This window comes from Mesoplodon mirus (assembly GCF_964341445.2).
Source record: "Mesoplodon mirus genome assembly, chromosome: 10".
Lineage (NCBI taxonomy): Eukaryota > Metazoa > Chordata > Mammalia > Artiodactyla > Ziphiidae > Mesoplodon > Mesoplodon mirus.
The window spans coordinates 7730995-7742493 of record NC_138986.1 but is presented as its reverse complement, the minus strand read 5'-3'; positions in this window follow the sequence as shown (position 1 = coordinate 7742493).

Genomic DNA, 11499 nt, shown 5'->3' with positions numbered 1-11499 from the left:
ACCTAGGCTAACTGTGTTGGACTTATGAACATATTGGACTTCAAACGTGCTCTCGGAACGGAACTTGTTTGTATGTAGGGGACTTACTGTATTACTTTTAGAGGAAAAAAATCTGGAACACCAACAGAGGCAACAAAGAGCACACTGAATACTACAGAAAACCAAATTAGTGAATTAGGAGATGAGCTTGAGAAATTCTGCTAGAACGAGGAGAAGTGTGGCAACGGTGAGCAAGCAACTCATGCAGCTCAATATCAAAAAACAAACAATCCAATCCAAAAATGGGCAGAAGACCTAAATAGACATTTCTCCATAGAAGATATACAGATTGCCAACAAACGCATGAAAGAATGCTCAACATCATTAACATTAGAGAAATGAAAATCAAAACTACAATGAGATATCATCTCACACTGGTCAGAATGGCCATCATTGAAAAATCTACAAACAATAAATGCTGGAGAGGGTGTGGAGAAAAGGGAACCCTCTTGCACGGTTGGTGGGAATGTAAATTGATACAACCACTATGGAGAACAGTATGGAGGTTCCTTAAAAAACTACAAATAGAACTACCATACGACCCAGCAATCCCACTACTGGGCATATACCCTGGGAAAACCATAATTCAAAAAGAGTCATGTACCAAAATGTTCATTGCAGCTCTATTTACAATAGCCAAGACATGGAAGCAACCTAAGTGTCCATCAACAGATGAATGGATAAAGAAGATGTGGCACATATATACAATGGAATATTACTCAGCCATAAAAAGGAATGAAACTGAGTTATTTGTAGTGAGGTGGGTGGACCCAGAGACTGTCATATGGAGTGAAGTAAGTCAGAAAGAGAAAAACAAATACCACATGCTAACACATATATATGGAATCTAAAAAAAAAAAAGAAAAAGAAAAAGAAAATGGTCAGAAGAACCTAGGGGCAAGACAGGAGTAAAGATGCAGACCTACTAGAGAATGAACTTGAGGATACAGGGAGGGGGAAGGGTAAGCTGGGACAAAGTGAGAGAGTGGCATGGACATATATACACTACCAAATGTAATATAGTTAGCTAGTGGGAAGCAGCCGCATAGCACAGGGAGATCAGCTCGGGTGCTTTGTGACCACCTAGAGGGGTGGGATGGGGAGGGTGGGAGGGAGGGAGAAGCAAGAGGGAAGAGATATGGGGACATATGTATATGTATAACTGATTCACTTTGTTATAAAGCAGAAACTGACACCCCATTGTAAAGCAATTATACTCCAATAAAGATGTTAAAAAAAAAAAGTCAAGGAAAGCAGAAACCCTTGATGCAATACGCATATGTAGAATATTCGTTATGAAATCTCCTTTTGTTTTACCCCTAAGCTTGGGGCTTTGTCTCAGTTCCACAGAAAGCAGAGGAGTGCTTTGCTCGGGAATGGAATCTGGGCGAAGCTGGCAGTGTGGGAAGAGGAAGTGGAGCAGGGAGCCCCCTCCACAGGGCAGAGTTATGGTGATATCCAGAACTACCGGATCGAGACAAAGACCTTCCAATCTAATCACACCAAAGTTACCCCACAAGCACGGAGACAACCCTGAACACCCCTAGAAGGTGGGGAATTCCAACAATGCCCTCCAATTTCCATCAAATACATTCCGGTTGAATTATCTAAAAGTGGAAAATAAAACCATTTAAAATACTAGAAGATGATATAGGCCAACATTTATATAATTTTGGTTTAGGCAAGACTTTCTAAATATAATACCAATCAAGAAACCATAAAGGAAACCACACATAGATTTGTCCACTGAAATTTTAAAAACATTTCTATCTGTGAAAAATCCCAAATAAGAAACTAAAAGGCCAATGATCAACTCCAAGACACAAACTGAGGATTCCATGCCAATCAAAGCGTTAATATTCTTAATATATAAAAGGCTCTTGCCTATTAATGAGGAAAAGTGGAAGATCCCAAAGGGAAAATGGGCAAAGGACAAAAATAGTCACGTTACAGTAAAAAGAAAATTGCCAAGAAATATGAAAACATGCTGAACCTCACTGCTCAAGGAAACGCAGGGAAAACAGCCATGAGGTGTGATCTTTTGCTGATCAGCTTGACAAAACTGTGGGTCAGTGGTGCATGTGTGTGTGTGGGGGGGTGGTGAGAGAGAAAGAGTGAGTGAGCAGGAGAGAAACTGTGTGTGGGGATGCGGACATGGCAAAGCACACTCTCCTGGACAGTGTTGGTGGGATTAATCTGTTACACATTCTGAAGGACAATTTGATACATGCAGCAAAAGTCTTTAAATGTCCATCACGCAGCTGGTAAATGGAAACCTCTCATCTCTACACTATCCCAGCTCTTAAGCACTCCTCTCTACTGCCTCAGCGTTACTGCAGTTGCAGACACAAAGTCACAGCAGTAAAGACAAGTCAAGCCTCTCTCTCTCTCTGGCCTTCCTCACTTCTCTCTGACACTGTCTTCCCTCTTTATCTTCTACTGTCTATTCACCCATCTCAATGACTTAGCTAGTTTGATCTGTTGGAGAACCCTGTTTAATCGGTTTAATGGGACTTCCTTTCCTTAGGGACACTTGACGAATCCCCCCTTCTCTGGGATGCTTTAGAAAGAATCACTCACTAGTTGAACTTGGCCGCGCTCTCTGGAGCCAAATTTAAAAGGAGGGCGGGGGAGTCTCTTTTGTAGAGTTTCCCTTTGTCCTCTCATTAAATTCATTACTATCCCCGCTGCACTTCACATTGAATAGCGTTCTCTTGCCCCTAGAAGAGAGAAAACCATTACGTGTTTGAGCTGAGATAATGATGTATCAGTGTCTCACCCGGGGCAGTCAGTTCCCACATAGGAAACTTAGACGGCAGGGCTTGGCTTTGGAGGAGTCCCCAGAAAGCACCAGTGGCTGTTCTCCTTTGAAGACCCGGGAACAGATGTTTTCCTGGCCTCCCAGCTCAGCACGGCTCAAAGAAAAAAGCAACCCACATTGTCGGCTGTGGGAAAATATTTTTGTGTATTTTGTACCAACCCATGTTGATAAGGGGCTTAACAGAGCCTGTGAGAGGGGATGGAGCTTTGGGACTGTCTCCCAGTTACGTTCTGAGTGTGAGGGTCCCAGCCAGGGAACGTGGGACAGGGGCACAGGACGTGGGGACGTGGGGAACGCTTCCCAGGTGGGAGCAGCCTCCCAGACAAGAATCAGCCAATAGCCTAGTTATTTATGATGGTTGAGGCTCAGAGTCTAAGTGGTTATTCAGAATAGGGAATGAGAAAAAGAACCACAGAATAAACTCAAAGTAAGAAAAATGAAGATAAAGATAAAAGCAGAAAGTAATGAAATACAGAACAGAGATGAAAAGAAAGAGATTGAAATCAACTATGCTTCAATACAGTTAAAAAATATATTTAAAAAAATAAAGTAGAGATTGATAAAAGAAGACCACAGACCCAAAATGGAGTCACTGTTGCTAGGTCAGGCCACCAAACCAGAGCTTAATACCTAACTTAACTGAAGCTTCAAACTCCCCCAGAAATAAAGCCTTAACCTGTCAATCAGGGATTTTCCGGTCAGTACCAGTGAGGGGATCTGTCCCATGGGCCCTCTCCATCCCCCAAAGGAAGGTGAGGTAGCTCACCTAATAAGACCCCTCTTTCACCAAAGGAAGTTGACCTAATCTGAAATAATCCTATTTTCTGTTTATGACTTCCTTGTCCTGCCTTTAGAAACTTTCCCTTTCTGTCACCCTTTGGAGCACCTCTCTACCCGATGGATGGGACACAGCCTGATGCATGAATTGTTCAATAAAGCCAATTAGATCTTTAAAATTTACTCAGGGGAATTTTGTTTTCTAACAGGATGCATACATATGTGAGTGTGTGTGTGTGTGTGTATGCATGTGTGTGTGTGATAAACATTAAAAGCAAGGAAATGAGAGAGACAAAATCTGGAATAGTTGTTACCTTTGGTGTGATGGGGGCTGGACCAGGAATGGATTCGGGAAGGAAACTTTTATCAGTGACCCATCTGTCACATATGTACTTTTGTAGACACCAAATACTGACTAACAAATATATATATTTTTAACTTTATTTATTTATTTATTTAGGCTGTGTTGGGTCTTTGTTGCTGCGCGTGTGCTTTTTCTAGTTGCAGCGAGTGGGGTTTACTCTTCGTTGCGGTGTGCAGGCTTCTCATTGCGGTGGCTTCTCTTGTCGCAGAGCACAGACTCTAGGGGCACAGGCTTCAGTAGTTGTGTCTCGTGGGCTCAGTAGCTGTGGCTCGCGGGCTCTAGAGCACAGGCTCAGTAGTTGTGGCACATGGTCCTAGTTGCTCCACGGCATGTGGGATCTTCCCAGAACAGGGCTCGAACCTGTGTCCCCTGCATTGGCAGGAGGATTCTTAACCACTGCGCCACCAGGGAAGTCCCTAACAAATATTTTTTAAAAAATACATGCATTACAGAAAATCAAGGAAATGCCAAAATTATGAAGAAAGAATTTATTATTATCCCTACTCTCAATCTTTTTTTTTTTTTTTTTTTTTTGCGGTACGTGGGCCTCTCACCGCCGCAGCCTCTCCTATTGCAGAGCACAGGCTCCGGACGTGCGGGCTCAGCGGCCATGGCTCACGGGCCCAGCCGCTCCGCGGCATGGGGGATCTTCGCAGACCGGGGCACGAACCCGCGTCCCCTGCATCGGCAGGTGGACTCTCAACCACTGCGCCACCAGGGAAGCCCTCTACTCTCAGTCTTAATGCTATTTCTCTTTGAACCATTTTTGGATAGAAGCGTTTCTAAAATGTTTTCTGTTTTTTCTTGCTTTCTGAAAGAGTACTTGAAAATACTTGAAACTGTTTTTACAATTTCTGGTTGTTTTGTGGACAAAAATTACTGTGTGGTGCTCTGAGCTACCGACAGTCTCAGGACCTCTAGACCAGCTCCTGGCCGTTTGCTCCTTTGTGAAGTGTCCCCAGGCTGCCCAGCATGTGCAGTTAGTTTCTAGTGTGTTTGTTTTCTTAGATTGTTACGGGATAAGTCACACTGCTAGCCTCTTCTGAAATGCCTCCTTAGCCTCTGGCCCCATATCTAATAGCCATCCTTTTGCTTTTCTCCCTAAATCTCTCTCTCATCGGCCTCCCTCTCTCAGCCCCTGTTGGGCCAGCACTTGGCGGCTCCACATGCCTCCTGCTGCCCACCCCAACTCTCCCTGCTCGACTCTCTGCCCACAAGGTCAAGGTCAACACCCCTGGCCACTCTGCTGCCTGCCCACTTGCTGCACACACTGAACCTCAACCACCCAGGGTATTTTCCCCAAACCTGCTGCCATCTCCGCATGGAACGCACTTTCTCCTTCGTCTGCAGATTCCTAGAACTGTAGCTAAGTGTCACCTCCCCAGGGAGACCTGTTCCCATTCAGGAAGCAGGCCCAGCTCTGACTTTGGGAGCGCAGGCATTTCCTTCCTGTCTGTCCCCAGGCACACTCTCCACACTGTGCTGTCATTACCGGGTCACTTCCTCCATCGCCCATGAAGTCAAAGCCCACATCCCTTTTGTTCATCTCATCCCGACGCCTGGGGTCACGCTGGCGCCATTGTTCAGTAGCCCGTAACTGCCAAGTAGAGAAGACCTGCCCACTTGGACTGCACTGTGGTTAGTAGTCCATGGTTAGCCCTCTAGTGATGAGGGACATTCCAGGCACGGTCTGACTTACAGCACCTGTTTGCTGTGTTTGAACTGGGCCCCTGCTGGGCTATGACCTCCAGGGCTCAGCGTCTGGGCAGGCTCACCCCTCCTGTGGTTTCTGACCCTTGTAGCTCTGCCTGACATGAAAATCATCACTGGACATCTGTTCAGGGGTAAACACCTGTAACATTCCACAAGTTTCCCTGGGGATGAGGGTTGGCTTAGAAAATATGAAATATTTTCTAAGCCAATATATTGTGCAAGCGAAATATGAATATGGACCTTTTCAGAATTCTTCTTCTTATCAAAACCTAAAGATGATAAACATTTTTGTCATTGGCAGTAAAATCTCAAAAAGAAATGCTGGCTACAAGGAACCCTCAGGACATCTGGAGCTGGGAAGGGAGTTCTGGGCTGGGGCCAATGACTTGGAAATCCCAGCCAGCACCTGGTGTTCGGAGTCATTGCTTTTTACGAGTTTCTGGGCACACGAGAACTGAAGTGATTGAAGGACCAATGGCCCTGGGATGGAGACCACTAGTTTCTACAACACAGCCAGGCTGGTTTCCAGGATTAATGCCCTCTGCCCCCACGGGTCGCTCCCCAGGAGAGCCTTAAGATTCTGGGTCATAGAGTGCCTCTCTTTCGATGAGGCACCAGAGGGGAGATTGCTTGGTGTCAAAGGGCCTTGGATGGGCCAGGAAGAGTGGGTGTGGGGAGGGAAGAGAGGCAGCCCAGGGACAAGGGAACCCGGAACATGGATGCCTCAGTTTTGCCAGAACCAGTCGTGAAAGAGGTGGTATGTTTGTGAGATTTATGCTTGAAGAAAAGCTCTCCTGGTGCAAGATGTGTTGGGCTCCAGGCAGGGAAGACACAGGGTGAAGGCACATTGATATCACACAAACCTGGAAATGACAGCAGCTGGAGAGTGACGGATGTGCACACCTCTCGCTCCACATCTTCCTGCCTTAAAGAAATTGTTGCCAAAGACATCTGAACGTGAACTTGAGCCCAAGACCCATTTGTCTGATGACATAACGTAGAGTCAGACTCTTCTGGAAAAGAAGTCTTTGCCAAGTCACCTTTGATTCCAGAACTTAATGGGGGTCAGTCCAGCTCACGGCTTCAGAGTCCTTATTAATCGTGGCTCTTGTACTAAAAGCTGCCAAAAGGGAAAAGGGAAGAGAGTTTTATTCTTTGGGTGCAGTTCGGGTAGTAGTGTTTTATATACATTGTCCTATTCGTCGAGTCTTGCATGAGAGAAACAAAGAAAATTCTATGTTTTGTTTAAACTACCAGCATTGGGCTTAGGAGAAGCTCATGAAACCAGCCTCTACTAAACCGGTTTACAGGATTAGCCCTCTGTGACGATTTTGTGTCCAGATTAAACATGATAACTGGGTGAGTCTGTGAGGGTGTTTCCAGACGAGATTAGTGTTGGAAGCGGTGGACTCAGTAAAGTGGACGACTCTCCCCAGCGTGGGTGGGTATCATCCAATCCACGGAGGGACTGAGCAAAAAAAGAAGCAGCGGAAGGGAGGGTTGTCCCCTGCCTGCCATCCTCCCTTCCTGCCTGCTGTTGAGCTGGGACATCTGTCTTCTGCACTGGGACTGGGTGTTACAGCATCGGCTCCCCTGGTTCTCAGGCCTTCAGACTGGGACTGAATGGCACCACTGGCTTTCCTGGGTCTCTGGCTTGCTGACAGTAGATCGTGGGATTTCTCAACCTTCACAAGCGTGTTAAGCCAAAGTTTCCTTTCGTGTATGTGTATATGTATATAACTTCCATTGGTTCTGTTTTCTCTGGGGAACCCTGACCGGCACACCACCTCTCTGTGAAACTGTAACTGAGCAGGACCCTATGGGGCCTTTCTGGGACAGACACCCTCCCCCATATCCTCTGCTGTAGCTTCTCTCTGAAGTACCCAGATAATAGTATCTCATGCATATTTCCTGAGTTTTTCAGATGCTACAAACCACCACCACATGGAAGAAATTAACTACTTGATGATCACGTAGCCCCCACACCTACTGGCACCTAAGGACTGACAATGCTAACCCCTATGACACTGCCCTGTTACCGCAGCATCAACCAGTCAGAGAATTGTGCACGAGCTGATCACCAAACCTGCCACTGCCCCCCACCCCCAACCTTGTCTTTAAAAATGCTTTGCTGAAATCCTTCAGGGAGCTGCGGGTGTCTTGGGGGGCATGGGCCACTCATTCTCCTTACTTGGCCCTGCAATAAAACCTTTCTCTGCTCCAAACTCTGATGTTTCGGTTTGTTTGGCCTCACTGTGCGTTGGGCACACCGACTTGTGCTGGGTAGCAAAACCAGCTGATGACCCCTCAGCTCGGCTAGGTGGCCACATTCTAATGTGCCCACCCATCTGCATCTCCTAGTTGAGTTACAGGCTGATGAAGGATCAATTAGATTTGTTCCTAAAGCTGTTTTTTCTCATTGAACTTGGTATTGTAATTACCTAATTTGATGACATCATGTAACCTGATGAAATAGGAAGGTGAAAATGCATTTTTATTATAATTTGATTAAAGTAAATTAAATGTCTTCTTGATATTCAGTGAAATGAGTGCCTAAAAACGTTGGCAAGTCAAAAGTTAGAAAAAGTTTGTGGTAAGAATCTGGGATTTTGGATTCAGGTTGTTTCCAAGTGTTTTGAGTTCTGACTCTACTTTAAAGAGACCCAAATTGCAAATCTTAAACTATGCATTAAGTTTATGCAAGAAAGAGCACGTAGAACTCCTATCAGGAGGCCTACACTTAAAGAAAAGATCTTCAGGGCTTCCCTGGTGGCGCAGTGGTTGAGAATCCGCCTGCCAATGCAGGGGACACGGGTTCGAGCCCTGGTCTGGGAAGATCCCACATGCCACAGAGCAACTAGGCCCGTGAGCCACAACTACTGAGCCTGCGCGTCTGGAGCCTGTGCTCCGCAACAAGAGAGGCCGCGATAGTGAGAGGCCCGCACACCGCGATGAAGAGTGGCCCCTGCTTGCCGCAACTAGAGAAAGCCCTCGCACAGAAACGAAGACCCAACACAGCAAAAATAAATAAAATAAATCAATAAACTCCTACCCCCAACACCTAAAAAAACAAACAAAAAAAAGAAAAGATCTTCATCTGTCGTTGAAGAAATGGAAATATGTTCTTTTTGTTTTAGGTTAAATTAAAATAATAGTCTTTGATGACTGGGATGTTAGGTAATGGGGATTCTGCTGAGCACATCTTCCAACACAGATAGAGTGGTCCCCTGCCCTTCCATTCACAAGCTGCCTCTCCCAGTTTACACAGCCAACCCATTTCTTTTCCTCAAGGGTGTTGGGGCTTTGGGGGATCACCACCCCCCAGAACACACCCCGAGGCCTCTGGGTCCAGCCTGGAGGTCGCAGCCCAGCCCACCTCAGGGCATGGGGAGGGATCCAGAGGGGGCCGTGTCCACGAGCGCCCTGACATAATGTGAGCTCTTCTTCTTTTTTCCAAACTGCCACCTTTTCATCTGACTTCTTGCCTGTTTGCCTGCCTACAAAAAAATGGTGTTGCATTCCAGGCACACAGACAAGGGAATGCGGATTTCAGAATGTTAATTGTATTGCCCTCTCTGTGCTCTTATTATGTTTTTATTCCAATGTTTCTTTCCGTTTACACGAGGTGGAATTCTACCTAGGGGTCAGCAGACTTTCTCCATAAAGGGCCAGAGAGTAAATCTTTTAAGGTTTGTGGGTCAGAGAATCTTTGTAGCAACTGCTCACTCTGCTGCCGTCACTGCAAAGCCACCATAGAGGGTACAGAAGTGAATGGGTGTGGCTGTGTGCCAATAAAACTTTATTTAAAAAACAGGCAGTGGGCTGGATTTGGCGTATGGACTGAACCCTGTGTCTACAGTAGGAGTTCTTAACTGAGTGACGGATTGGTAAAACCTGTGAAAGCGTATGCAAATTTGGGGTATGTATTTTTCTGGACAGAGGAACTGTAGTCTTCTTTGGATTTCAAAGGCATTTTGATCACTAACTTTAAGAAACATTGCTATAGAGAAATGACCTCTTCTGGGTCCCCATAGGATTTAATTTTTTTAAATATTGTACTTTTGATCATTTATTTTCAAAATTTTTATTTTGAAATAACTATAGATTTACAGGAAGTTGCAAAGATAGTACAGAGAGGTCCTGGGTCCCCTTCACCTAATTTGCCCCAATGGTTACATCTTACGTAATGAAGGTATAATATCAAAACCAGGAAACTGACATTGATGCAGTATGTGAATATGGATCTATGTCATTTTATCACTCATGTAGGTTTAGGTAACCACTACTGTAATTAACCATAAATCTGTTTTCCATCTCAACAGTTTTTCTTTGAGATTGGCTTTTATCACTCAGCATAATGCCCTTGATATCCATTCAAGTTGTCTGTGTATTGTTGCTTTGTTGCTTTTCTTGTTGAGGAGTATTCCTAGGTATGAGGGGCATTTTGGTCATTTCCAGATTTTGTCTATTATAGATAAAAACTGCCATGAGCAATTGTGTATGGAATTTTGTGTGGATATATGTTTTCCTTTCTCTGGGATAAATGCCCAGGAGTCCAATTGCTGGGTGATATTGTGAATGCATGTTTAGCTTTTCTAAGAAACTGCCGAACTATTTTCCAAAGTTAATCATTTATTTTTAAAAACAGCATGAACATGCCATGGACATGCACATGAAAACATACAAATGCAAGAATTACAGAAAAATCTACAATCTTTCCTTGTGCACTGCCCAGTCCCATTCCTCCTCCCCCTAGATCATTAGTTAGATGTACATCCTATCATTCCTACATTATTATTCCAAAACTCACCTTTGCCCTTCATCATGGAGGTCTTCCTATGGAGTAGATATACATCTTTTTCATTCCTTTTTAACCGTTAAGTCGATATACCATATTTATTTAAGCATTCCTCATATGTAAGGACTTTGGTTATTTCCAGCTTTTGCTGTCATCAACAAATGATGCAATGAATACCTCTGAGATGTATCTGTGTACACATTTGTGTTTCTCAAAGATAGATACCTAGGGGTGAAATTGTTGGGTCACAGACATGTGCATTTCTACTATTGACGGACACTGGCAAATTGCTTCCCTAAAGAAGGTGCCAATCAATACTCCTGCCAGCAATGCATGAAAGTTTCTTCATAACCTCATCCATACTTGATATTTCCAATTTTATTAAGTTTTATTAATTTTATTAATTAATCTGATGAGTGAAAAATATTTCACTGTTATTTGTATTTCCCTGACTAACAGTGAGGATGCACATCTTTTTTGATATAACTTAACCATTTTTCTGAAGTTTTATTTTATTTTTATCCATTCATTTATTTATTTTTGGTTGCATTGGGTCTTCCTCTGCACATGGGCTTTCTCTAGTTGTGTCGAGCAAGGGCTGCTCTTTGTTGTGAAGCACGGGTTCTAGGTGCATGGGCTTCAGTAGTTATGGCACATGGGCTCAGTAGTTGTGGCTTGAGGGCTCTAGAGGGCAGGCTCAGTACTTGTGGCACATGGGCTTAGTTGCTCCGCGACATGTGGGATCTTCCCAGACCAGGGATCAAACTCTTGTCCCCTGCATTGACAGGCGGATTCTTAACCAGTGCACCACCAGGGAAGTCCCTAACTTAACCATTTTTTAATGCTATTTCTATAAATAACTTTGTATTCTTGGACAATTATTTTTTTCTAATGGTCTGTCTAAAGGATTGTCTTTTCTTTATTGATTTTTAGTAGCTCTTTATTTCTTTTGGATATTAGCCCTTTGAATATTTTATATATGTGGCA